The 27,444-nt window shown below is 41.2% G+C and overlaps 1 long non-coding RNA gene across 1 annotated transcript; it reads right to left on the bottom strand.

Moving 5' to 3' along the window:
- Positions 1-5,889: 5,889 nt before the first annotated feature.
- LOC148333159 (uncharacterized) lies at positions 5,890-26,825 on the bottom strand. Its single transcript, XR_015844303.1, has 4 exons — positions 26,692-26,825; positions 17,113-17,234; positions 16,917-17,042; positions 5,890-6,852 (listed from the first exon to the last, which is right to left on the bottom strand). It is a non-coding gene; the product is annotated as an uncharacterized LOC148333159 (long non-coding RNA).
- Positions 26,826-27,444: the final 619 nt, after the last annotated feature.

Here is a 27,444-nt window from a genome sequence, read left to right as displayed (position 1 = left end):
TTAAAATGAAAGAAAGTTTAAAGTTCCACTTCAATTCGAGATGTTATTTGACTTGCAGCCTTCCAAGCGTTCTCCACGACTTTCCGAAAGTGCACAGAAAAAGTGTGATGGAAACCAAAATGAGATTACATTAATGAAAACCAATCTCGGGATGCGTCACTTCAACTTTTCACGTTTCATGAAACAATATGGAAACGTGATCTGCACTTAAGAACTGAACTTATCTCGACACTATAAAAATTAATATAGAAGATATAGATGAAAAATAACTAACCAAAATGTAATTTATTTTTTCAAATTTTTATTTTTCGTTTTGAAAATGGCATTCCACTACATTGAGATGTCGGTTTGAATTGGATTAATTATTCAGCCCTACTTTTAATTCGCAGTATCGGCTGCCATTTGAATTTAATGGGATTTTGCACAAGATTGCAATGCAATTAGTAAAGAACATTTTTGTTGTACTTGAAAATGCTCATTTTTTTGTACGATTTTTTGGGTTTGGAGGGATAATGTAGCAGATGAAATGTAGCATTTTTGTGGCAATAGTTTACTTTTCATTTTACGAGTGTTTACTTTTTCTGCAGCTACTAAATGATAGGGCACAATATTTTTGTACTATTTCCTACTAAATACCAGTAAGATCATGTTTGGCATACATCAATGAAAGGGGCCAATTCAAACGTAAAAATAAAATCACGTTGTCGCTTTTACCACCTTTTTGGTCCGCTGATGTGACTGTAAACAGTCGTATGACCCCACATATTGATGAATACCAGTACACACATACACAATTCTAAAAATGTCACAGAAACCTTGAGAGTAGTTCATGGTGAAAGACATCCCAGTGACGTGACAGTGCAAACTCGCAAACTGACTTTTGGCCCCGGATTTATTTTCTCCACTCTGCAATGTTACAGTATATACTAACTTTTGTTCCAGTTAATACTGAAACACACAAACGCACAGACACATCCAGTAAGAACTTTCACTTTCGTAATTGGAGCGTTCCTTGATATTTGGTCCCTGCGGTGAAAGATGTTGGTATCCAAAGTATTGGTGATATACTTGATTAGTGGTCCCCAACGCTGAACTTTGTTTTCATGAAGTGACTGCAAACCTTTTCACTTTTGTCCCTCCTTAATGGTGAAAACCAGTGTACACACATACACACATAAATTAAGACACATTCGTATTTTTGGACTTCCCTTGACTTTTGGTCCCCACGCTGAAAGATGTCCCCATGATGTCATTTATGCGAACATACTTTTGTCTCCAAATTGTGAGGAAGACCAGAACTCACACATACACACACACAAGGCTGGCCTGCAGATTCCAGATTAGATCAGTTTTAATGAGGTTGCCCTGCCGCGTTTGGAGTGTCGCTTCTTGTAGAAAAAGTCATTTTTAAGGAACGGGCGATTGGAGGGAACAAACGTGCCAAGATCGTAGACCGCCTCGGGGTTCTCCTCCTACACACACACACACGCACACATGCATCAGAGATTAAGTGCAGGATTGATGGATTGGGCGGCTGGTTGGATCATGATCTAATGAGGATGACTACGATGTCTTGTGCCCAAGGAAAGTTCAGCTGTGGGACACACTGCCACGCTGACAGCGCAGCACACATGGAAACACAAACACACAAATTTGCAATGGAAATGTGTTCATTCACATGACATGTAGCCGTGTTGTTGTCCATCAGTCACATTTTAAGCAATACAAACAACCAGTATTTCTGCCTTAAAAAAAGTCAATATGCTTTTAATGAAATGAATGTATTTATTGCATGTCCAAATGTTTTATAGTTATTTTTTTGTGTACATTTCAACTGTGTGGATTATATATATATATATATATATATATATATATATATATATATATATATATATATATACACATATATATGTGTGTATATATATATATGTGTATATATATATATGTATATGTATATATATATGTGTGTATATATATATATGTGTATATATATATGTGTGTATATATATATATATATATATATATATATATATATATATATATATGTGTATGTCATTTAATTATGATAAAAATTATGTCAATAAGGTTTTTATTTTTTAAAAGGCGATGTGAAAACATGTTGCATTTTGTTTTGTCACTATATTCCAAATCTTCCTCGCAATAAAGTCCAATTGCATAACAAATCTGAAAGAAAATGTGTACGTTTTGTTTTGAGTTTTGTCCACTTCTGATGTCAGGAGAATAAATTCAAATCATATACAAAAGAAAAGTAACAAACATTTCTTGCAAGGATGAATTACATATGCTTAACAAACCTTTATTGACTTTTGTGTTCATGGAAGCAAAATTATTAATTAAAATTTGACTTAGTCAGATATCAAGCTATTTTTCCTCCTCTAAAAGATTAGTTACATTGATTGGTTGTGAGAAATTTTGTATAATTTTGCTTTTGTGAAACTCTCTCTCTCTCTCGCTCTCTCGCTTTATAGGTGCAATAATTAAGCAATAATTGTTCAGTTCTACAAGAGACCTTATCAAATTGAAAACAAAATCTTCTCAATAGATCTATTCTGAGATTTCTGTGGTTCTCCGTGAAAGCAGAATGATTATGATTGTCGTTGAATCAAACTAAAACCTGCAAAAATCTGCTTTCACCAGGGAAAACAATTTTGCCCATTTTCTGACATGTGATGGGCCAAACGCAGAATTTATCTTCTTCTCACGTGCTTCCTGCACCATCAATTCGAGATAATGTCTTGTTGATGAAGGGATGGAAATTGATTTTTTTTCTGATCCTCTGAGTAATTGCCAACATAATTGACAGGTTAATTGCTTATTAAAATGATTGGTGATTGTTAGTACTTTACTGCACACACACACACACACACACATGCATGGCAACACCAATTTTTCGGCATGATATATTTCTTTGACACGAACCGGGATTTGCTTTAACATCAAAATAGAAGTCTTGCCTGCGAGCACATACTCGCACGTGACTTTGCGAATTTTAAATGAAACTCATAAATCACGGCGTTTCCGCATGCAACAATGAGGAGACTCATTACTCTGTCAACTGCGGCAAAACCAGCCAACAAGCTTGCACACGCACACACTTACAGGTACGCCTTTTTCCACATTGTAATTCCTATTTTTATTAACATTATTCTCCTCATTATCAGCCGTGCGTAAGTAATCATGCAGAAATAAAACATGAATCATAAACATCGGCAGATAACGTTACGAGAAAGAATTAACAGGTGCAGCAAGCAATTAACGTTCACGCTTGACATTTTAACGCTGACTCACTTCCCCGAAGTCTGTTGTTATGGACATGAGTGTCTGTCATCATGCGGTTCCACAAGTGGATGAAATAGCAGGGCAAATAAAACATATTTACAGTATGGGCCAAGGAAGAAACCATTACATCTTTGGGGAGGATCTGGAAAAAGGTGCGGATGCATGAATTTAGTCGCACATTTTTATGACATTAATGGAACGGAACTTTGGGTTCTTGATACTTGGAGTTCCTGGAACTAAGACTTCCAATTGGATAGGTTGATGTAGCGGATCCCGACCAGGTCACTGCTTGCAGATATAGTATAATGCACGTTAATCAGAGACGCAGGACACCTGCTACTCATTTTCCATTAACTTGCATTATCTTTATTTACATTTTTCATTTTAACATTGGACTGCAATTATGTAACTCAGTTGATTTGTTTACTTTACATTAAAGCACTGGTTAATTATCATAATTAGATGTCATTTTATTTGGTCAATTCACATAGTTTCCTTGCATAAATTTACCCCCCCCCCCAAAAAAAATCTATAGCAGTCCACTAACTGGCAAAAAAATGGACCAACAAAAAGCTGCATTTCCACATAAAGTTTCTGAAACTTTTGGCTTTTCTCTTTCTAAAAAAATCCCATCAGGTATATTTAAGACTTCAAACGTTCCTGCATCTCTCATAAGTAATACCACTCTATTTATTTATTTACATTATATTTTTCCGTGATGTGATACGTTTGAAAACTTAAAAAAAAAAAAAAAAAAAAAATCATGCCAAAATGAGGATTACAAAGGACAGAAATCAGAAAAAGAGAATTCCAGTAAAGTAAAGACACCTCCAAAAGGGTATTTGTACTTCATTACTTCCCACAAGTGGGTGTCCCTAATATGATGTCTGGGGTAGGTGTAGCTCCACTTGCCAGCACCTCTAAATTTGAGAGGCTACACATTAAATGTCAAGTGTCAAAAGGGTGTCTGGTGTCAGCCAGCCTTACGCCTGCCCCCTAATGTCAAGAGGCGACGAAGTGTCTCAACACTTCGCTTTTCCAGTTTTTTTTTTACGAACCTGTGTGTGTGTGTTCATCAAACAAGTATGTTTTCTCCTGTAGGACATGCGATCAAATGCGGACAGGAGGGAATGCGAGAGGGTGTGATTGTTGGTCCGAGTCAGAGTAGTGACATATTCCCCGTGTGTGCTTTCATCCTTTTAACACACCAGTAACAACATCAAGTAAAATCGACACCGTAGATCGAATCAGTGTAGTGGAAGAATGCATGTCGAGTGGATGATGGGACATGAGAAGGGCAAAGGTGTAGACTGCCGAGTCATTTCAACTTGGTCAGCTGTCAGCGCTGAGAGGAAGCCATTAGGAAGTGCTCGTGTGTGTGCGTGCGTGTGTGTGTATGAGACAAAGAGTGAGAGCGAGAGAGACTGAAATTAGAAAGTAAGGTGCACACCTCCGCCAGGGACAAACAACCTTTTGAATCAGTACCAAACCTTCACGGATACCCACATGCTACATAAACAGTACTTAAATAGATCAGAGCAGCTCTTATTCTGTAACGGGCAAGGCTCTCGACAATTCCGCCGGTTGCGTTGTAAGCAGACGTGACATTACTTCCTAATAATAACTACATGACATTATTGTTCACACAATGAAACACGAATGCCCAACCGTTCAGAAGAAGCATAGCCTTGATGCTATTAGCCCCGACCGCGAGCCAGCGAGCGTTAAGCAACATCTTTTAAAACACGGCTAATTACAAGAACCTACAAATATCTAATGAAATCTTTAGTATTATTCGATAAAAATCTAATTTTCATGGCATTCAGAAGCAACATTACTGCACTAGCTAGCTTCTTCATTTCAACCCACAACTCAGATCACGTCATTTTAGCAAAGTATAGAACATCCAATAAAACCATCACTACTATAAAACACAAATAAATTACTTACATTTATGAGTTTTCATTTAAATTGGCCCTTAAAGTCAAGTCCGAGTCCTCAAGGTCCGAGTGAACTTACATTTTCAGGTGGTAGGCATAGCTAGCTAGCTAGCCAGCTAACTGGACGCTGTAGTGGTAGAAATGGGCCCAGTAATCATACGTAACTAAGTAAATCTCAATTGTTCTGGTTAGCCACTGATGTGGATAACGGTGCACTAGATATTCAAATCCAGAAAAAAAGTTTAATGCTATAACGCCATAATTTAGAAGTACATTGTTGTCAGTCGTAGCACGTTTTCAGCAGTTGTCATCAATCATGTTTAATGTACAGTATATAGAAGCAAATCTCTTAATTCAATTTACAGTATCTTTAAAACTATCATTTTGTTTAAGATCTTATAATTACTAGTGTATAAACCAACTTCAGAAACTAAAAAAATAAAAGCTAGTTGAAAATTGTTCATTTAGTACAACTGTGGCATAAACCTTCCTCTAGGACCTAAAGTCTAGGTGCTGGTCTAGAAGATCTGTTCAGCACTGTACTTGAATTATGTCATTAGGAATCCATCAATTTCAAAGAAATTAAGAAAAAAAAAATTTTTTGTTCAGATGTGCGGCAATTATGTAATATTTCTTTCCTTGGCCCGAGTTCCAGTCATTCACAATACTTCTGAAGCAAAAAGAACATAAGGAATCGATAATAATAATAATCTGCCATAAAACAGAGGGAAACTTCACATCACTTCATCATGTCAATTAGTGCTCGCAGTGACCACATTTAAAGAGGAGCTTCTGCGCAGCGTCTGCAAGAGTTCACAACCTTTCAGAGTTTCCAGTCTGGCACATTCTCCAAAGACTGGCGATCCCTGAAAAGGATACTTTGATGACTTCCTCGCCCACTTATGAATGTTTTTATTTAAAGTTCTTCTTTAGTGAAGCCATGTTGCCACACCTTTTTTTTTTTTGGGTCTTGTCAGTACATGCATAAAGATGAGATGAGGTTAATTTCTCAAGGCGTTACATCATACGTTAATGTAACAATTAATACAGTACAAATGATACTTTTAAAGCTGAAACTATTATTATTAATGTTATCCATGTGTTTTTCAAGTGCACTGGTCTCCCTCAAAAAATGAAAAAAAAAAAAATTGTAATTTACTTGCAGCCCCAAAGTTACAGCTCACGGGCCCCTGGAGGTTCGGGAACCTCAGTTTGAGAATTATTGCCTTAGGGTAGATCTGGCATAAACATTCCATTAGGTGATGTGCTCATAAAAATCATAGAATTGAAACTGTTACATGTTTTCTTCATGTTCCATTTTTGCATGAACGTGAAAGAAGTGTCTATGGTTCATGTTGTTCGAGCGCGAGGGGGAAAGGAAGCCGTCGTCATGACCTTTCCGTCTTGTGTGTCCTGGCATGTCCAAGGCGTCTCTTCCACCCTGCCTACACTCCCTACAACTCAATGGAAAACATCTGGCGGGGAGCTCAAGTGTGCCCAGTTCGGTTCAATCCAGTTCAGTCGCTTCCCAGCTACCGCTCCCATCTCCGCCAGCGTCCAGAGCGCTCCCTTGCGCCCCGTCCTCCTTTTACAAGGTGGGGCCGGGCTGCAGCTGAAAACAAAGAAAATGCGCATGAGAACGAGTTCCTCACCCACATGTGGAACGCTTCCCCTTTCCTCTCGCTTGCAAAAAAGCGGCTCCCTTGGTGACACTGCGCTCTTTACGGCCGAAAGGGCTTTCGACGAGCTTGAAAAAACACAGCAGGTATAACGCAATGAAGACGTTTGGTAGACATGGACTAAAGTCATGTGTCAGTGTAATTAGTTAACTTCAAAGTTAACATTTGATCATGCAATTTATCTGCTTGATTGACAGCTCCCATGATTGGCAATGCAATGTAAAGTAATTTTTTTTTCTTGTGCCTTTGGATTAGTTTCATGGTTGAGTTATGGTTTGAGTTGGCAAACCTGAGACAAATTGCACAAGCAGGTGAAAGCCGGCACACAGATCTCAACAGTTTGAACGGTCAGGCCTTTTGGGATCTCAATAAATCCGATCCTTCGTGTTCGGCGATGGGTTAGAGTACGGGTTGAGGTTAGGGTGTTAGTGTGAGGGTCAAGGTAAGGGTTTGGGTTACGAGTTAGGCGAAGTTGGGTCAGGCTTGGGCTGGGTCTTAGACTGGTTTAAAATGGGTTTCAGTCTTGTGTGATGTTTAGATTAAATTAGGGTTAGACTAGATTAGATTAGCCTCCAACTGTCAGAAATGGTCCAGTTGGACCATCACAATAACTGCCACTTCCTAACCCAAACCAATCCTTAACCTAATCTGGACTCCTAACCATAAAAAGGGGTAAATCCTAGGCCTGGGCATCCCTAACCCCAACCGGCCCAAAACTCCCCATGTTGGGTATCCAAATGCTCAGCACAACACCCTGAGTCCAGTGTCCGTTCCAAAAATGAAAATCCAACCCACTGGCCCAAAACGTTGGGTATTTTAACATATAATCTAATCTCGTCGCACATTGAGTACAATGACAATAAAGGGCTTTCTGATTTTGATCCTAAATCCAACAGCTGACCTTGATCTTTAACCTGAACTTCTTATCAGAAATCCTAAGCAGCCAACAGAACCCTAAACCCAACACGGACTCCTAACCATAATAATGACTATCCTATTGAACCTTCCCCAATCTACCCAAACCCTTGACCCTATCCTACTTTAACCGACCATAACCATACATCTAACCTAACCACTAACTGAACATAACGGACATAAAAATGCACTCCCGTTATGTGGCCGACAACAAAGCAATGTGGGAGGATAGAAGACTGTCCGCTGACATCACCCATGAGCAATGTAAACTGTGGTTGTGCTTGATTTCATCATATTCATGTTTCCTATGTACTGGTTCAGTCTTAAGCCATTGCCTAACTAAGCCAAATCAAACCAGAAAATCTAACGACTAACCTGACACTAGGCCATGGGTGGGCAAACTACGGCCCGGGGGCCACATTTCTAAATACTGTGATTTTTCCAAGACATATACGTATATTGTTGTAATGATTTTGTTCACTTTCATTTAAAATTAAATGTATTTTTTTTTTCTCAGATGAAGTGAGGTGACCAAAACACTCCGTCCATCTGCTCCTGGTCCAGCCCCTGTGTCAAATTTTAGAACCCATTGTGGCCCGCCAATTAAAAGTTTGACTGTCATGTCCTAAAAGCGCGACATTCGCCGTCTCAGTTCGTCTCAGTTTTGACAACCCAAACTCAACCCTGAAACTAACCCCAATGCACAAAGAAAAAAAAAAAACGGAAAGTTTGTCACTGTAAGCATACTTGGTTCTGAAAGTGATATTAAATCCTGGTGTCACAACCAACAAACTCTCATGAGCATTTCCAGTAACCTCCTTCGGGGGAGGTCATAACGGCTGTCAAAAATGACAAACCTTTTTCAGTGGAAGTCAGACTGCAAACTTATTTTTACGAGAAGAGATGAAGTGTCACGGGTCGAGCGTAGGTGTGTGTGATCAGGCGATGGTGACATCAGACTTTTAGTGGGTACGTCGTCAAACAGTAAGACACGAACAGAGAGGAAGTATTGCTTCATGAGCCGAGGGGGCACCGTTACGAATAGCGTGGGCGTATACTGTGGCCACTACTTGTGTGTGTGCCAGTTGCAACTTCCTGCCCGCACGTTGACCAACATGCAGGCACCTGCAGTCCACCTATCATGTGTCTTTGGACTCACTCACTTCACACACTCGCCCTCCTGCTGTATGACCAAACGGGGAGTATAAATACTTTGTTGCTGTACTCACGTTGTTTTGCTTCTTTGTTTTATTTTGAAAACAGTGAACAGTGGTTCACGGATTTTTACAATTTTTCTTAAATCAGAGATGCAAATAAAATTTTGCAGATTTTTTTTTTAACGCTTATTCCAAATCTGCCCCGGTTTTTTCTTCGAGCACATCAGGTTCTCATAATAACAACAATTATAATACGAATAATAATCATAAAAAAATGATTAAAATTATGCTGAAAATTTCTTTGTTCTAACTGCGATTTTGTTGTCTTGAATTTGGAGATTGCGATTTCATACTATTGCAATGATCTTTTTTCATATTTTTTTTTTTACAAACGAAAGCAGCAAATTAATCTGTTTTACAATAAACAATTTCAAATTTATTAGACTTAATTTCTTGTTTTTTCATGTTATGCATAAATTAATATTACAAACAGTTGATTTACTTTCTTCAATAAGAGTCATTACCTTCCTGAACACTTGCCAGCTTTTGCCACCCCTGCATACAAGTGCAACAGAGCACAAGCTCAGCTCGCAAAGTCTCTTTCCCGTAATTGGGTGCATTCAGAAGCCCGCACGTTGACAAACAGACTTTGGTTTTAGGAAATCATCAATTAGTCACAAGCAGATACTGGAAGCGAGAAGGGAGACGCACTTCAAGAAAACCAAAACGAACTCATTACGGGATGTTGTTGCACATCCCTTGTGTTTTTATTATTGGAATACTATTCAAGTGGTTGGCTTAAAAAAAAGTGCTGTATACACCTGACAATATCAGAGCAATAAATTATGATGTTATACAACTTATGTAGATCATATTGTTCATTGGCTATTGAAAAAAGTGCATGTTTTAAGATTTTATATTTTAATTTCAAAGTTGGAATCTCACTAATAAGTATTATGGAGGTTTTATGACAATGAAGTTATAATATGAGATAAAACATAATTTTATGTAAATAAGGTCACAATATTTACATATTTTTTAAATCTTTGGTTCCTGAGCATTACAAAATAAATCGATTAAAGTTGTATATATATATATATATATATATATATATATATATATATATATATATATATATATATATATATATATATATATGTATATATATATATATATATATAAATATATATATATATATAGGCCCCGGAAGGAGAAGGAGCCAGATGGACTGTAATGGAAAGACAAGCCCCTGCATGGCATGTGCCATTTTCCATTCACCAATACCATACAATGCAACTTTATTTAAACAGCGCATTTCACAACTACTGGAGCTGTAACAAAGCACTTTCCACGTGGTGTAACATAAATTAAGAGGACATTTTGAGATTTGGGTTAAAAATGGCTACGTTAGTGCAAGAAACATGACTTTGCACATCAGTGTTTTAGATCTTCAAGTAGTGAACTTCAAATGATTAGATTTATCTGGTCTTGTGAGAGAAATATTTTTCTTCCCATTTCCAGACCCAGGCCTTTCTTTTGGAAAGGCAGAGTCATTGCACATATGGAACTAAGCACTTGTGGGCTTTCATAATACTAATAATACTAATGGCGATTGTGTAATCCATGTGTAGATTAGGAGCCCATTAGCCTCAGTGGATGCTCTGCTGTTTGGATCGCGAATAAACACAAAGACAGAGCTGGAGCTCTATGTCCTCCCTTTTGATAACTCACACCCAGACCTCAAAGCACCACTGTGTGTGTTTGTGTGTGTGTGTGTGTGCCCTCCACTGGCATCATATCATCCATTTCCTGTACCAGCTGCAGTCTCCCCCCTCTTGTACTCCTCTGGCTTTCCCACGATCTCACTGTGAAGTGTTTCTGTGCTGAGTCATGAGCGCGATGCCCCCATCTGCTCTAAATATTCTGACTGCTATCAAGAGGACGCGATGAAGTGGAAAACAAGTAACATTTGGGCAAATTGTGCAGATGTGTGCTGTGGACACTTGTTTTGCACTTATATAATAGGGATGGAAGTAAAAATGATGTCAGCACTAAAATGCACCCCCTGTACATTGTTGTAACAAATTGGGAGGAGACAACTTAATATCCGACAAGCTATGTCAGGCAGTAGAATATTTTTTCCGGGCTTGGTTTGTCATGTTCTGTTTGCACCTGAAACGGTGATTAATTGCCATCAAAATTCACATGCACGTTCCCACTCTAACCAACTTCAATTTGTGAAAATATCAAAGTGATCAGCATAATATATTTATGTTTAAATTGAATATGAGCTCCACAAAATAAAAAATATTGTGCTGATTTATTTTTTCTTTTTTCTCCAGTTTTACAGTTTTTCTTGGAGGTTGAGGTGAAGGACCCAAATGCAGGGAAGCCAATTGGTGAGAACTAAAAGGCAAACAAAGAACTCGGATACATAAAAAGGCCAATGTACAAAACAATTATCAAAACAAATTCAAATTTTTTTTTTTAAAAAAATCACTAAAAACTTGTAGTCGAGGAAAAGTAGTCCAAATGACCAGCGTACGCATTCGCAAGCAAAAGATGGTGTTGCCATCCAAAATGGACGATGGTGTGGGATTGTGGGATATGTTACTATTTTTAGCACATACCTCTATAAAGTTTGAGAATCACAAATTGTGCAGTCCATAAAAGTGTTACGCTATCCTACCCCAGTCCAGTGAGTACATGGACAAGAGTGAGCATTTTGACCCACTCTGCCCCAGTTTATTGGCAGCGGGCCGACTTTCCGTGCCGAAAGTCACGTCGTCGCAAGGAGAGTGAGAGTGACCGGGGTTTGGAGTTGGGTTTTTTTTTTGGCAGCGATTAGGAAGGAGGAGGGGGGTGGGGGGCACAAGGAGGAGGACACAGGAAGTGGGGACAGATGAAGAGCCAGGAGACAATGTGATGCACAGGGGTGCTGAACCATTGTGGCAGGAGAGAGGAGTGGGAAGAGGAAAAAAAAAAAGCAAGTAGAGGAGCCCTGATGGGATTGGAGGAGGGAGGAAGAGTGGGGTGGCGAGGGGAGGGGGGGGGGGCAAAAGACTAACAGGGTGTGTGCATCTGGCACAAGGAGGCAGGAGAAAGATAGCGTGGGCCAGGCTGGCCGGACGCGAGTGTTTGTGTTTGATTGAAGAGGGATGTGAGATGGAGACCCCTTGCTGGCTCACTCTTACTGGAATGCTGCCACATAAAAGATGGTCACGGACACACACCCGCACACACACCCGCACACACGGTTGCGCACAGATTTGTGCAGTGAGAGCGGAACACCAACAGAAAGGAAGCGGCTGGTTAGGAAAAGATGCTGGGGGCGAGAGTTGAGCGGAAGGGAATCTTTATCTGCGAGCTGTCTGCTGATGTGTTCATTAAAAACTAATGATGTGCAACCCAACTGTTTATAAATATCACTTACAGACTACTGGTCTACTTCTACTACTACGACTCCTGCTCTACCTAGTCCATTTCCAAACAGATATTGAATATTCATACTCTTTTAAAATTGCCGGGTTAAAATTACCCCCAATTGGGTGAAATGGCTAATTTACCTCTGGGTCCAAAAGGGACCAAACACATCCTGGCCCAAGAAATGGGTTACCAGGGTATCCGTTTAGCTGCACTCTGGGTCCCCAAAAAATATTCTAGTGCACAAAAGCATAGTAACAAACTTGAACTGGAGCATATTATTGGATTTGCAGAGCTGATACGCACCGGCGCACCACTAAAGTGCACCCCTGATTATAAATATGGGGGGAAAAAAAGCCTCGTTTTTAACCTGGATTGAAAAGCGTTGACACTTTGGGTTAACTTCACTTCTGTTGGCAGCTGATTCCATTTGTGTGCAGCATAACAGCCCATTGCTGCTTCACCATGTTTGCTATGAACGCTAGGCTCCACTCATAGATGATTCAACAAGTCAAAGACCAGGAGGTTTATTTTGACGCCACACTTTTTTGAGTGTGTGATTAAAAATAATACAGATTTCCTAAAAAGAAGAAGCAACTTTCTCCTGTCAGGGTTCACCAGAGCGAGTCACTCAAATCAGGCAGCGCTTGGCACAGCTGACACGCTGAGTGACCAGCTTGATTTCTTCAGCCCGCCCCTATCTAATCTTCAATAAAAGCCAGTAAAAATAAAACTACCTCAGCTGCTTCTGGGGGTACCGAAGCCCAAGTGGAAGCTTGGAAGGACCTCCTGGTCCGCATTAGACAAGCACCCTCATGATCCATTTTTACAGCCGCCTTAAAAGACATTTTTATTCCTCGGCTTCCAACACTGCTCGTGTTTTAGTGCCTTATTTGCTTTTATTGATTTTAACTTTGTTGTCCTATTATTTTCTAAATGAGGTCATATTCAAACATCTCATGTTTGATCTGTATTATGTACAACACTTTGTTGTTATTAAAACGCTCTATAAATAATATTCTGTTCTCTTGAGATTAGTCCACTTATCTGACTAATGATATCAGATGTGTTTCCAAATCAATATGGGTCTTGCACCAAACATGTATAAGATTTTTCAAGAATATTGTCAGCAAGCACAAAAAACAAAACAAAAAAAAAAACAGTTTGTCTGGCAGTGACATTTATCGACATTTGTTGGATAAACTGTGGCGAACTGAGCACAAAAAATTGCACTAATTTGACAGTTGACGTCAGCCACCGCAATGTGTTCCTGAAAATAGATCACAAGATCACTGACACAGGGATCAAACCGCTCACATAGAATTGCGCTCCAGGGGTATCTATGGAAAAACTTGCTCACTCTGAGACTCACTCAGTAGGGTTAAAAAAAAATACAAATAAATAAATAAATAGCCATAGACAACAGCTCCAGCGCTACAGCTCTTTGATTCCACACAGTGCCACGAATTTGTGTTGCGTGCGTAACGGCGAAGGAGGAAGTGAAGGCAAAAGAGGAGGAACTAATGAGCTGCCATGACACTTCCTCACAAATGACGACGATAACCGACGTCTTGTTTTTTACCGAGGTGACACGTGTGTCAAGGCCGCAGCTATTGGCCAAAACAGGAAGAACCTCGGCTCACCCTGTCAGCGCTTGTTTGTGCGCTACCCCGTCGACCGACGTGCCCGGGGAGGGGCAAGAGGCCAGACGGACAGATAGGCGCGACGCCTCCGGGGGATTCAGATTGCAGCTAAAAGGAGACGTACGATCCTATTTGTTCGCATTTCTGTTAAATGCTTTTGGTCAAAATCCTCAATCTCTAATTCTTGTCTTGCTCAAATCAACCGGTTGTAATGCAAGCGAGGGTCATCGTGACCCAGGAACTGCTGGATTTACACCCTATTAAAACTGCTGTGTTAAAAGTAACCCAAAATGGGTGAAACACCTAGCCCAACGCCGGGTCCAAAGGGGACCAAGCCAATGTTGGGTTATTTAGACCTAGTGCAGATGAAGAATGAAGACGAACTTCCCTCGGTCAAAGGTCACTTCAACGAGTCACCCACAATGATATGTTTGCCGATGTTTTTGCACCAGATGCCATTCTTGACACAACCTACCCATCATTATCCAAACTCGGGACATAATTTTGGGCACTCAAACGTCGAGATACCACTGTACCACGCACCGCATCGGTGCTCCATTGCCAATTTCACAGAGCAGAATTGTGTGGCGCATATTATGAGCATAATCTCTAATCTGTGCAACCATCAATACGAAATGCAGCTCTGCTTACCTTTTGGCTTTCCCATGATAACAGGGTCATCGCACCTGTGGGCGGATACGGATGTTTTTGCATGATGCTGTTTCAAACAGCAAAGTAACAACAGCAGATTCTGGTCATCACTTAGATGTGGTCCTTGCTCTTCACCCACCCTTTGCTAATCATCTCAGTTATTATGCAAATGAGCTCTTCTGATATGGAATAATGTGACAACAATTACCATCTATTGCTGCGTCCATTAAAGAGTCACTTTGACATAATATATCCCGTTTAAGGTGACCGCCAACTTGGGCCCACAAAGTCAGCCATTGGAGAATTTCTCCGCTGAGACCCGTGCCCGCTAAGCCCCCCCACGGGGGTCACTTCCTGTGTCGCTCTCGCCATAGAAACGACATTTGCAAAGCAACTACAGGAGCCCTGAAACATTGTGCTCTTCCTTATGGCACTCCAGAGGCCACATGGATACTCACGCACACCTTCACCGAGACCATGCAGTGTGTGTGTGTGTGTGTGAGTATGAGATGGGGGGAGGGACCTAGGGGGGGTCCATTGTTTCAGAATAGAAGCGTCAGGAGGTGGAGGGGGAGTGAGGGAAAGTCAAGGGGAGGCTAAATTTAGCACCTGCGCCGAAGTATTTCAAATATTCTTACGAGCTCACGTACACTCCTTTGTTACTTCATACATAAGAATGATGTCATTTTGCCGACAAAGCAGATCTACCGTACGGTATGTACGTAGCTGACTACACAATGACATTTCCATCTACATGTGCAATTTGTGTTTTGGGTCACTTCCTGCTGACTGTACAGCCGTGACTCGCCGTCATGCCCACACACACACACACGCACACACACACATGCAACAAGCGCCCTCATTGAACACTGTGCAGCACTTCCTGTCAGACATCAACAGCCGCTCAGCAGAGTGTGATCTGTCTCCTCTGCATCCCTGATGTACAACACAGCTTCTAGGACAACCCCCTACGAGCCACCATGCCTCTCTTGGTCTTCTTTACTGGCCTCTGGTGGGCTTCAGTGCGCTCCCCCCCCCCCCTCCACCCAGGCACCTTTAGTGCTCCCATTGTGGGTTTCAGGGAATGTCAATCGCTTTCAGAGCTCTGAGTTGAAGTTTATTCATTCAGTTTAAATATCGTTTGGATATTGGGGTGGACGTGGTTGGGGGCTGCAGCATACATGGTGCCCTCAAACAACAATAACTTTTACTATGTTGTAAACGTACCATTAGGGACCCTCAAAGTACATATAAAAATGTCCTCTGGGGACTCTTGCTGTCCATCAGAATGATTCACTAGTCTCCTGTTGGGTTGATTAGAAGAGACGAGGGCTTTGTGGTTGACTTGAGCAGCCCGTGTGGCCCCATGTTAGAATTGCAAACTTTTAGATTGGCCCCAGGAAGTTCCTCAGTGAGGTTTGTTCACCACTGCTCAGTTTCCCTGAGCCCCCAGATAAGCTTTGCCAGCCCGTGAACAGATTTCATGTCTACGTTTGGTATTACAGGTTCCAAACTTTAGGGACCCCAGTGAGCTTTGATTGGCCCCAGAAAGTTTCCCCAGTAAGTTTTGTTCAGACCCGCTCTGGGTTCCCTGAGCCCCCATGTGAGCTATGCCAGACCCTGGTGACCATTGATGGTTCCATGTTAGTTTTTCTGGCCCCCACAAATTATAGATTGGGCCCCAACAAACCTTAGGGCCCCTAGTGAGCTTTGATTTGGCCCCAGGAAGTTCCCCAGTGAGATTTTTTTCTCTCCGTTGAGCTTTGCCAATCCTTACGGTAAGCCCATGAGGAGATATTACCGGTCATCAGTGAACCAAAGTGACCCGCTTGGGTTCCACGAGCTCCACACTCGAGGGACGCTATGTTATTTACACCCTCGTTGGTCATAAACCATTCATAAAAAAGATTAAAGCAGTTCCAAAATAACATTGCAATATACAGATGGGACTTATTTACGATCTCTCTGAAATGAATTCCATTGAAATTAAGAGTAAGAGGGCAGGTTTGAAAGATTCACACATTCGTACACACACTTCCTCACCCATAAGCAATAAATACAATTCTTTTTAGAAATGTTGCTGAATTACAAGCAGTGAAAAAGTTAATTTAATAATCGCTTGAACTCCTCTCAAGGGGCTATCTGCTTTACTTCTTTCTCCATGTGTGCTGTGTGTATGTGGCATGTGCGTCCATCCATCTGGTTTACCTATCAGCGCTACAGTTTCGTCCGGGCGACCTCTCGAGGGGCTGTGACGTGCTTCCAGCCATTGCTTCACTTGCGGGAGGCTGATGTCACTCGGGGGTTGAGGCGTCTGGGTCAGGGGATGAGGGGCTGCAAATAGATCAGGTTAGATTTTCAAATCAGGCTTTTTTTTTTTTTTTTTTGTTGGGAATAAATGTACCGTGCGGCCCCCGGGCTTCCACGCGTGGTCTTACTGAGGTCGGAGAAACAGCCGCACGCTGGGGTGGAGTGTTTACAGTCGTTTCTTATTAACACTGGTGTTAAACAGCATGGGGCTCCAGCCTGCAAGCAGGTATAAAAACTAAACTGGGCCTGATGGCACTAAAAAGATCGGCATTCATCTCTCGTTTTTTAAAAGGGGAGTGTGCTGAAGAATAACTGTGAGGAGAGAGGTCATTAACACTTATTGCTTTTATTGGGCAGAGCGTTAAAAATGACAAATGAGACATTTGAGGTGTTTATCACATATCGCGGAACTTCTAAAGTTGAATATAATTTGTTCAACTTCCTCAGGCTCCCTCAGGCTCCCTCTAGTGGTATGTGAAAGAATCACTGAATTGTGCATAAAATTTCACGGGCAACAATTTTTAATTCAGTGCAGTTTTAAGTGTAGCAAAACAGCCTACATTGCTGGTTTTGACTTAATTTTGTATTTTCTGCATTTCCCGGCATTTTGCGGTGTAGTTTGGAGTTTAAATCCCAAGCGTCACGAAAAAATACTTTACGTACTGATTCAGCCAATCAGAGCATCGTAATTGTGATGTCAGCCGCTGATAGCCGGTTGTGTTCTGTCAGTCGAAGCTCGCCTTGCTGGTCACTTCCATGTTTCCCATGCAGCAATATAATATTTGCAAAGTGGCAAGTGTAGTGCAGTTCCAAAACACCAAAGATGGAGCCACCCAGGTAAAAACAAAAAAAAAAAAAAAAAAAAAAAAACGTAACAAAAAAAAAAAAAAAAAATCACTTATGGAGAAGGGCTGAGACACTTAATGGACAGTTGTACATGCTCACGGAGGCGGAGCATTTTCAGTCCCGGCGAAAATTGAGTAATTGCAAAATATAATTGACAATGCATTGGGACAAGAAAAAAACTAGAATAAATGAAGCTAAAACATTCTTGAGCAAATATTGATAATGCTCCAGCATGCATTTCCCAAGATCCCTGCCAAAGAAGTGAGTATGGAAAGAAAAAGACAAAAAAATTGATAAAACAAAACTACGGGCGGCAAACTGCAAGTATGCATCCACTGTTCCATGCATTTTATGGGTTTAATCATTTAGAAATGTTTGTTTTCAAACATTTATTTTGGTACACTGTAACTTTAAGTGCAAGAGATTTTAAATGCATTATTTTTTTAAGTACTGTTTTTTTAACTTTAACTACATTTAAGAAACCCTGCTTAATTTTGATTTACAATAATACCAAAAAATTATTTTTAGGAATACAACCTTCGGCTCATTCTTGACGAACACGTTGGCCGTCTACGCTATTTATTCAAATGTTGGAGGTGATGTTGATATTTGGAGAACCAAGTATTATTTTGGGATAGAGAATCATTACTTAGAGCAGGGGTGGGCAAACTTTTTGATTGATTGATTCTAAAATTTGGCAGAGGGGCCGGACCGGGAGCAGATGGATGTAGTGTTTTGGTAACCTCACCGAATCGGAGAAAAAAAAATTATTTAATTTTAAATGTTAATCAAACAAAAGCATTACAACAAAATATATGTCTTTGACACACCACAGTATTTAGAAAAGAAGACATTAACAAGGTCTATTCATTTAATTTTTTTCAAGTCCGTCGGACCGGATTAAAACGTTTAACGGGCCGCATGTGGCCCCCGGGCCGTAGTTTGCCCACGCCTGCCTTAGAGGCTCGCTGAGCTGAAATCTGACAAGATTTTCCGAGGTCACGCACACCGATGGTTTGAATTCCAAATAGTTCCACTTTTCAGTTACACTGAACACTGTAGAACATCCACATTGCGTAAAGGCGAGTACAATGTTGCACACAATTGTTACAAATTGTGACCCTTTCATCTGCACTCCAACCGACATGACGATGCCCTACACTTTCACAACACAAGCAAGGAGTTGCCCTGCAAGTTCAGCATTGCACAAGCATGTGTGAGCGTGCGGTGTGCATTTACATGTGTGTAATGAGAACCAAATGGCGGGGTGTGTGACCGCATGGTTTCGCTCCCCTATCTCTAATCAGACGGGCCCTCGGGAGAACGGTGCGAGAGTGAGCCCTGCGCATAAATCAAGCCTGCTGCCCATGGAGCACAACCGCGTCTTTTGTGTTTTTTTTTTTTTTTCAAGAGGGCCATTTTGCGCTCGTGTAGTGATTAAAAGTGTGAAAAGTGCTGTGAAGCTGGTGAAACATTAAATTTTCCCCCGCTGACCCTCGAGGGAGTTCCGAGAGGAGGGCGAGTCCGGGTAGGTGGTCTCTAATGAGAAGGCCAGGTATGGAAATAAGTCACGCTCGCCTCCCTTTGCGTTTAACAATCGACATTGTCAATTTGTTGCCATTCTCTTCACTCCTCCTCTCCTCTTCTTCCTCTCGCCTTTCCGCAGGAGGTGGCCTAGCCCCGTCCTCCAGCGTTCCTTCGCCTCCCTGTTGCCTCCGCGTCCACATCTGGCCAGGCAGCTGGGGCTGGCTGGGGTTCAGTGGGGTGCGGAGGGGAAAAGGGAGGAGGCGGGGGCTATCAATTGCAAAGCCCAGGGCACGGATGAAAAAAATGACGCAAAAGGAGAACTGTTAAAAAGTTCGAAGCAGTCGGGAGGGAAGGTGCATGAGAGGGCAAGTATTTCACAAGCTGATTTCAACATCTTAAATTCACGGAGGCCCAACAGTAGACATACCTGCGTTCTTACTTAATGAACTTAATCAAGGAAGGAAGGAAGGAGGGATGGAAAGAAGAAAAGAGAAGATCAAAATGGAAGGAAATAAGGAGTGGAGGAAAGAATTATGGGTGAAGGTAAAAAGCATGGAAGGAATTAAGGATGTATGAAAGGAAGGAAGGATGAAAGATGAGAACAAAGGGTGGAAGGATACAAGGAAGGAAGAATGAAAGAAAGGAAGGACAGATGATATGAAAGGCTGGAAAGAAGGGATGATTTGTGGAAAAAGGAAAGAAAGAAGCCATAGGAAGAAACGAACGAACAAATGAAGGACTGAGGGAAGAAAGGAAGGAATGAAGAACAGATAAATGGATGAAGACATTTAGGGATGAGAAAGGAAGGATAAGAGGGATAGACGGAGGGAGGATAGTATATTGGAAGGCAGGAAGGATAAAAGAAAAGATCAAAGTGAGGTCAGTAGGAAGGAAAGAAAAGAGGGTTGAAGGAAGGAAAGCTGGAAAAAGGAAGAATGAAAGAAGGAAGGGAAAATGATTGTAGAAACGGAAGGAAGGAAAGAATAGTTTAAAAGATGGGATGGACAAATGAAAGAAGGTGGCTCTAGAAAGGAAGGGGAGGCTGGAAGGAAAAAATGGATGAATAAACCAAGGGATGGAGAAGGGAAGGATAGGAGGCAAGGGAGGAGGACAGTATGTCAGAAGGATGGAAGAAAACAAGGAGAGTGTAAAAGGCAGGGAAAATGCAGGAAGTAAAAGGGTGATATCAAAGAAAGGAAGAATAGAAGGAATGAAAAATGAAGGATCGGAGGAAGGGAACAATGTAGGCAGGTAGCAGGGAGGATGAATGGAAGAGAGGAGGGAATGAAGCAAGGAAATTAGGCGCATGGACGGAAAAAAGGATGAATCAATGTATGAAACGATAGAAGGAGAAAAACAAGGATGTATGAAAGCAAAGACTGGTTAATAGATTGAGGGAAGCAAGAAAGAAAGGACAGGAAGTAAACAAGGATGTATGAAAGGAGGGATGGAAGGACAAAAATAAAGCAAGGAAGGGTTTCGTTGGCACTTTTCGGGTCTCCAGGGCATTGACGCCTCCCCTGCTTGTGAAAAGTTTAAAAAAAAAAAACAGTATCCTGAAGGTCATTTGCTGAGCCCTGAGCAACTGTGACGACATTTTCAGTCAACAGAAGTGACAAAATGGCTGCCCTCTGACATGACTAAAAACAGGTGGATTTTGATGCCCCTAACGCATATTACGCAAAATTAATCCCAATGCCATGTTTTCACGAGTAGGCCTTCATACATATTCTTGTAAAGAAAATTTTGTGCTTGACTTCCCATTTAAAATAAATCGCTACTTTGGACCCACCATGTACTTTCATTCATGGCGAGGAACCAATGAAACGAAGGAGAGGAAAAAGGCTCCAGGGCCACTTATGACATTTGCATTGTGGAATTCTCCTTCCTATTGTGTGTGTGTTTTTTTTTTTTTAATCCACTGCCCTAAGAATCCATATGTATATGCCGCACTGGCCGCATGCGCTCACAGATGCTAAACGCTCACAGATGGCATGACACACTCGCATTACACGCGTGCAGATGTCCGCCTTTCGTAGGTGCGCGACATGCCAAACGTCCCGCGGATGATTTAGCGCTCCATACGTGCGTCATTGTTTTCCACATTCCAGGATGTGCATAGCTTGCGCCAGCTCCTCCAGTTCCCCAGTCTGCAGTGCCCGCGGGGGTCACGTGCCCCACCTTTGCAGGTTCACGTTGGGACAGCTTCCTTCCGGAAGGTGAGCTCACTCCGACTCGTCATACGGCCGACTTGACTTTGGTCAAAGCCAAAACATGAACGGACCTGACTGGAGATTGTTGAGGGAGCTTCTATTTGCAATTTTCTCACTCAATCACATTTGCCCGTCAGTCGACCCGTGGTCATCTAGCCTGGGCGCAGGAAGTCCTTGATTAACTCTAACGACAACAGCAGAGCATATTAACGCAAGCGCACACTTGGCTCTCGCCCACCTCCTCGTCTCTCGCTTATGCGCCCTCCCCACAATTGCCTGAGGTTATATCTTGTAATTTTTTGACTATTTCAATTAGTGCCCTATAAATATTTAAGTCATTAAAATGACCAAATTTGAGGACTTCATCACTTTGAAGGCAGGGAACCATGTTTGGTAATACAGCGGACGCTTCACTATACGGTAGTAGAATTGTGATCTTGACTTTGATACTACAAATGTACCTCCATACCCACACTGAAACCATACCAGGGCGAAAACTGAAAAAAATCAGTCATAGATAAAAAAAAAAATTAAAAAAATCAAGAAAATTACGTTTTTTTTAAATTAATGAAAAAAAAATATTAATACTGGTCATTTTTTAAAAAAATATTACATCAATCTTATTAGAGCACTTCCATTAATATAACATATAATCTGTAGTACACAACTAAAAAAAAAAAAAAAAAACGTTTTGAGATGCGAACCAAAATGACGTTGCACAATAAAATTACACAGTCATTGTGGCCGCGTTCCAAATTTCCCAATCACATTCAAACGATCGTCAGCACAATTAAGTGCATCTGATTAGAGCCTAATAAAGATCAGATGTTCTAGTAGGCTTTTTTCACCCTTATCTAAAATCAGAGGCTTCGCGGTTTTGTGCTAACACTGACCGGTATTTGGAACTGTTTCTCATTCCCTCCACCTTGAGCAAGCTCCTGTTGAAGAAAAACAACAAAAAAAAACCTTTTGGAGTTCTGCCCAAAAAGGTCAATTTTTTTCATTTCATCAGACCACAACAAAATCTCCCGAACACTTGAGAAAATGTAAACGGAAGCACAGAGTCACGCAGAACTGCTTCAATGAATCAGGATGCGTGTTTCATGATATAGTCAAAGGTCAGCCAACATATAGAATCAAAAAGATAGGGAGCGGTGGGAAGAATGAGAAAAAGGTCTGCTGGTGTGCTATTAAATGTTCCTGCAGATGGACAGACTGGCTGTTTTCATATCGAGACATGGATACCCTCTCCTCTATTCTCATGACTCCCACCCACACGTTAACATGTGTTTCACATTCAAAAAGGGAGATGTGCGCAAACCAACGGGCCAACCGCTGCACTTGAGTGGCAGCTCGCTCCATCACGCGCTCTCACTCTCGGGAAGAACCAACAGAATGCTACATTTTTTGTATATGTGCACACAGGGGGAGACTGCTACGACCATATTGATTATGCATTCAAGCGCATACACAATATGGACATAAGTGGCAAGATTCATTCCAACTTCAGGCAAGGGAAAGTCAGTCAAATATTGAGTTGTTCCTCCCACTTTACAGGGAAAAAAAGATTCCACTCTTGTTGATGTATTTCTGTGGGAATGTTTCTGGTCATTGTTTTGTCATTATTCCTTGATTTGATTACACCGTGACACACCTAAAACAGAACTCAACATTAATAATCGTGTGAATTGCTCAAAGCACTTTTTTGATGTGCTTCTACTTTCACATTTCTCGACCGATTCCCACCAACAATTCACGCCACGTGGGCTGTATTGTTCTCATTCCAACGATTCACACTTTTCACACACTTCCCCCCTCACAAAAATCTAGTTCACATGATTCAGTTCACCTTAGTAACAACTTTCGACATTTCCCAAATTCCCACATGCTAAACAAACATTTTTTGACCAACACGTTGCACATGTATCACCAACATAAGCCCATGTCACACGATATCATTCTGTATCATCCAATATCAATCAATAACATTTGATATCATTCCACATCATAGGACTGGGCAATATGGCTGAAAACTATATCGTGACACAAGTATGTCATATCAGTCGATATTGATATATATCGAATTATTATTATTATTATTATTATTATTATTTTTTACTATTGAAAATAAAAATGGGAAAAGGGCCCAAGTTAGTTTGAATCTAATCCGTTTTTTGTTTTTTTTGGGATTGATAATTTATCAATACCATTTTCGATTGATATCAATCACCTTGCTATCACGATACATATCAATATCGAATTATCGACACAGCCCTAACACATGATACAATATCGTTTCACATTTTCACCATCATGTTGCACATTTTTCACCTGCATCTTTCCACATCATTCGCGTTCACCTCAGTCCATATATTTCTATAGCATTCCATATCATTCAATATAAATCGACAGTTTACACCATAACATTGCGCTTTTTTTTTTTTTACCAGGACCTTTCAGAATCAATCAATATGAATTATTATCATTCCTTATCATTAAATATCAAATCCCATCATTCTATATCGTTCAATTCAATATGCCACATTTTTTTGAACAATAGATACAAAAAATTGTTTTCCAAGCACCACGAGAATCTTATTGGAGCACGCCTACTAGCTTTTAGCATATCCACGACAAAGTCCCTCTGATGCTTGAAACCAAGCTTATCGAGGAAACGGTCATGTTTACTTTTGACCGGAACAAAATATCCTACCCCCCATTTTTCTCGAATGCTGCATAAGCATGACCTGTGACTGATTATTTCCAATATTATTTATCTCAACGTTTTACTTCTCCTATATCAATGTCAACTTGACTTCATATAAGCAGTGTCGTCAAACTACGTAATAGTCTTTCAATGTATCCCCTCAAAAATTTGCTTGCGTAAATGTGTTTCTTTGTATAACACGGAGGGGGCTGGTGGGGTGAGCGGATGGGGAGCAGACACACACAAACATAAACACACTTAAAAGGGAGAGTGAGCTAAAGGGAGACGGTGCGAGGAAACACATGGCATGCTCGGTGCGAGAGGGCAGCCCGTGTCTACAAACAAGAAGGCGGATAAGAGAGGGTGCCGAGACGGAGACAAAGGCGAGGATGGCGGGGTGGATGGTGCGTGGCCCGGCCGGGCTTGATGGTGTGTGTGCGCATTCCCCGGACCCTTTGTCTCAAGTTTACCCAGCTGGGGAGCCGAAGCGACCCAGACGGATTCTTCTGATGTCACCTACTGTACCCGAACTCTCCCAACTCCCTCACTTCCTGCCCCAGGCAACAGTGATGTCACAGGCCAGCTGGAGATGTCACGTCCACACACACAACACCGCCATCACACTCCCCTAACCCTCCGTTGTCAACCCCCCCCCCTCCCCTACAATTCAATCGCCGTGGTCCCACTGTGAATTGGGACAGTTGATAGAGCACGTAACTTAAGAAAGTTCACAATCGCATTAGCACATGTTGTAGCGCTCGCCATTAGCTGCAACTTATGCAAATCATTGAGAGAATGGATAACTACGATAAAACAGCCACAAACAAAACACAGTTCATCCCGGGGGCATATATTCACACTTAAAGAGTATGGGACATGAAAAAAAAAAATAGGAGTACAGATACAAATGATAAGATTTAAAATCTAACTAAAGCAATGAAAAGGCCTCGAATAAAGATGCAAAAAAATGGCCACACCGGCGAGTTTGACCCAGTGCCTGCATGACTCATTGGAGTTGTCTTCAGACTAATTATAAAGCTTCGTACAAAAGCTATGTTAACACACACAGAGCAGCAACACATTCAAAAAAGGAAAGAAAAAAAGGTGCCACATTACTGCATGACCTGTTGTCCATTTTGAAGCGGGACAAGTTTCATTTGGTGCCTAAAATCTTTCAGCAATCTACAAAAAGAGAAAAAAAAATACTACATGACTCAGCTGAACTGCTCGTCAAGGTAATCGCTACAGCTGAGCTCAAGCCTCTCTCATGTTTTTCAGATTTTTCAATGTTTTCAGATCACTCAAACTAATGTGCCCACGTTACTCTCATTATTAGAAGACATATTAATATGCGTTTTTTCGTTTTTAGTTCCTACCCAGTTAGCATTAGCAGCTAAGACAACAGGCATGGAAAACCGCATTAGCATTAATATGCTACCCTGTTTCCTGAAATTTCGGTTTTCGTACAATTAAACAAGTATCAGAATGAAACATAACTTTCTTTATTCAATTGTAAAGGATTGAATTATTTAATTTTGAAAAGTATATTTTTCAGGTGCCTGAGTATCTGTAACAGTCGTGCCAAACACCACAAAATAAATATAAAGTTAACTGTTAAAGATTCAAAGATTTGTGTGTTTTTCTTAAAAACATAAATATTAAATGGCCTGAATTCTAAAAATGTCTGTTGCTCAATAGCGCTTTAATTCTGGATTAATTAATTCTTAGAACCGCCCCTGGGATTGAGAATCGGCATCCGAAACAAATGAACTGAAGGCAGAAGCTTTTTTTTTTTTTTTTTTTGATCCGCTGTTGTTTGCAGACAAGGTGATTTATGGCGATGATTTAGTTGTTGAGTAGTTTAATGTGGGTGGGAAATGAGAAAAAAAAAAAGCATGCTCAAACATTTGATTTTTAGCCTGGCTTTAGCAGATGTTATTCAAACAAACCAAACCAAAGTGAACTTGGACGACTGTCAGATTTGGATTTGTGAGCAGAGCGGCTGCTTTTCTGCACAGTTGATGGAACAAAAAACACAATCAAAACTAGTTTAACCCGAATGGTTTTTTCGTCGAGGCAGCGCAGAGAGCATGCGGTTACTACGTTTTCCTCTCAGTTCTTATCTTCAGTATTTGAGTTTTGAGTGGCACATGCGTGTACGCAGACACAACCATATGGAGAGCATTTTGCGGACATTTTAGCTGTGCACATTTTTCTTGTGCGTTAAAATATATTTACCAAAAAAAAAACGGAGAGGGCGAGAGTCCCGGGCATCCACCTTAGGGTTACCCTCCACAGTCACCCCCCAAAATAGTGTCTGAATAGTTGATCAAGGTTTCATGAGGACAACAATATTTCCAGTGGAAACAATTGAACCAACCGTGGGTTGAGTATCATCCGAGAATGGATTGTGTTTCATTGTATCATAGATCGGCTTCTCTCAATGGTGACATCATTTCAGAGGAGCGGGTTTGAATACGTGCAGACCCACAGGAACCCGCATTTGGAGGCTGGACACCACAAACATCCACTCCTCCCTTTGGGACGTCCCGCTGCCCTGCCCCGAGCCCACCCTGTCCTCTCGCTGCTCGCTGCCTTCGACAACGTACACGCGCTTTCTTTAATATCAGATCATGTTTCAGCACACACACTCACATCCTTTCTCTTTTCTTTGATGGAGGAGGAAATGCTCATACAAACACACAAACAAAGCCGGTTACGTGTGTTGACTTTTCCTAAAAGCTCTGCTACCCCCCCCCCCCCCTGAGACGGGGGGGCTTGACCAATGCATTCGCTCTGCCTTTGCCTCTCCCCTCTTCTCCTCTCTGTCTCTACAATCTACCTGATTGTCTGCTTGTTTTCTCCGCCAGGCTCAGCGCTTCCGTTCCCAGGCTGGGAGGTAGGAGGTAAACGAGGGGCGAGTATGGGCCTGGATGAACTCAATTTCCAGCCATGAAGGAGCAGTGACGAGAAGTTCTGCAGATGATCCTCCTGGAGACAAGGAGAATTGAAGTGAGATTACATGTGATGTGAAAAAAAAAAGACTCTTTTACGTTTGTTTAGATCCAAATAGTTGAGTCTCTGGAGAGCCAGTCCAGCGAAAAAAATTAAAGAACCAGCTAAATCTTTGGTT

Source organism: Idiotropiscis lumnitzeri, chromosome 7 (genome assembly GCF_059441095.1).
Source record: "Idiotropiscis lumnitzeri isolate Australia: NSW breed Sydney's pygmy pipehorse chromosome 7, RoL_Ilum_1.0, whole genome shotgun sequence".
Classification (NCBI taxonomy): Eukaryota; Metazoa; Chordata; class Actinopteri; order Syngnathiformes; family Syngnathidae; genus Idiotropiscis; species Idiotropiscis lumnitzeri.
The sequence above is the reverse complement of the archived record's forward strand: the minus strand, read 5'-3'. Positions and strand labels throughout refer to the sequence as shown.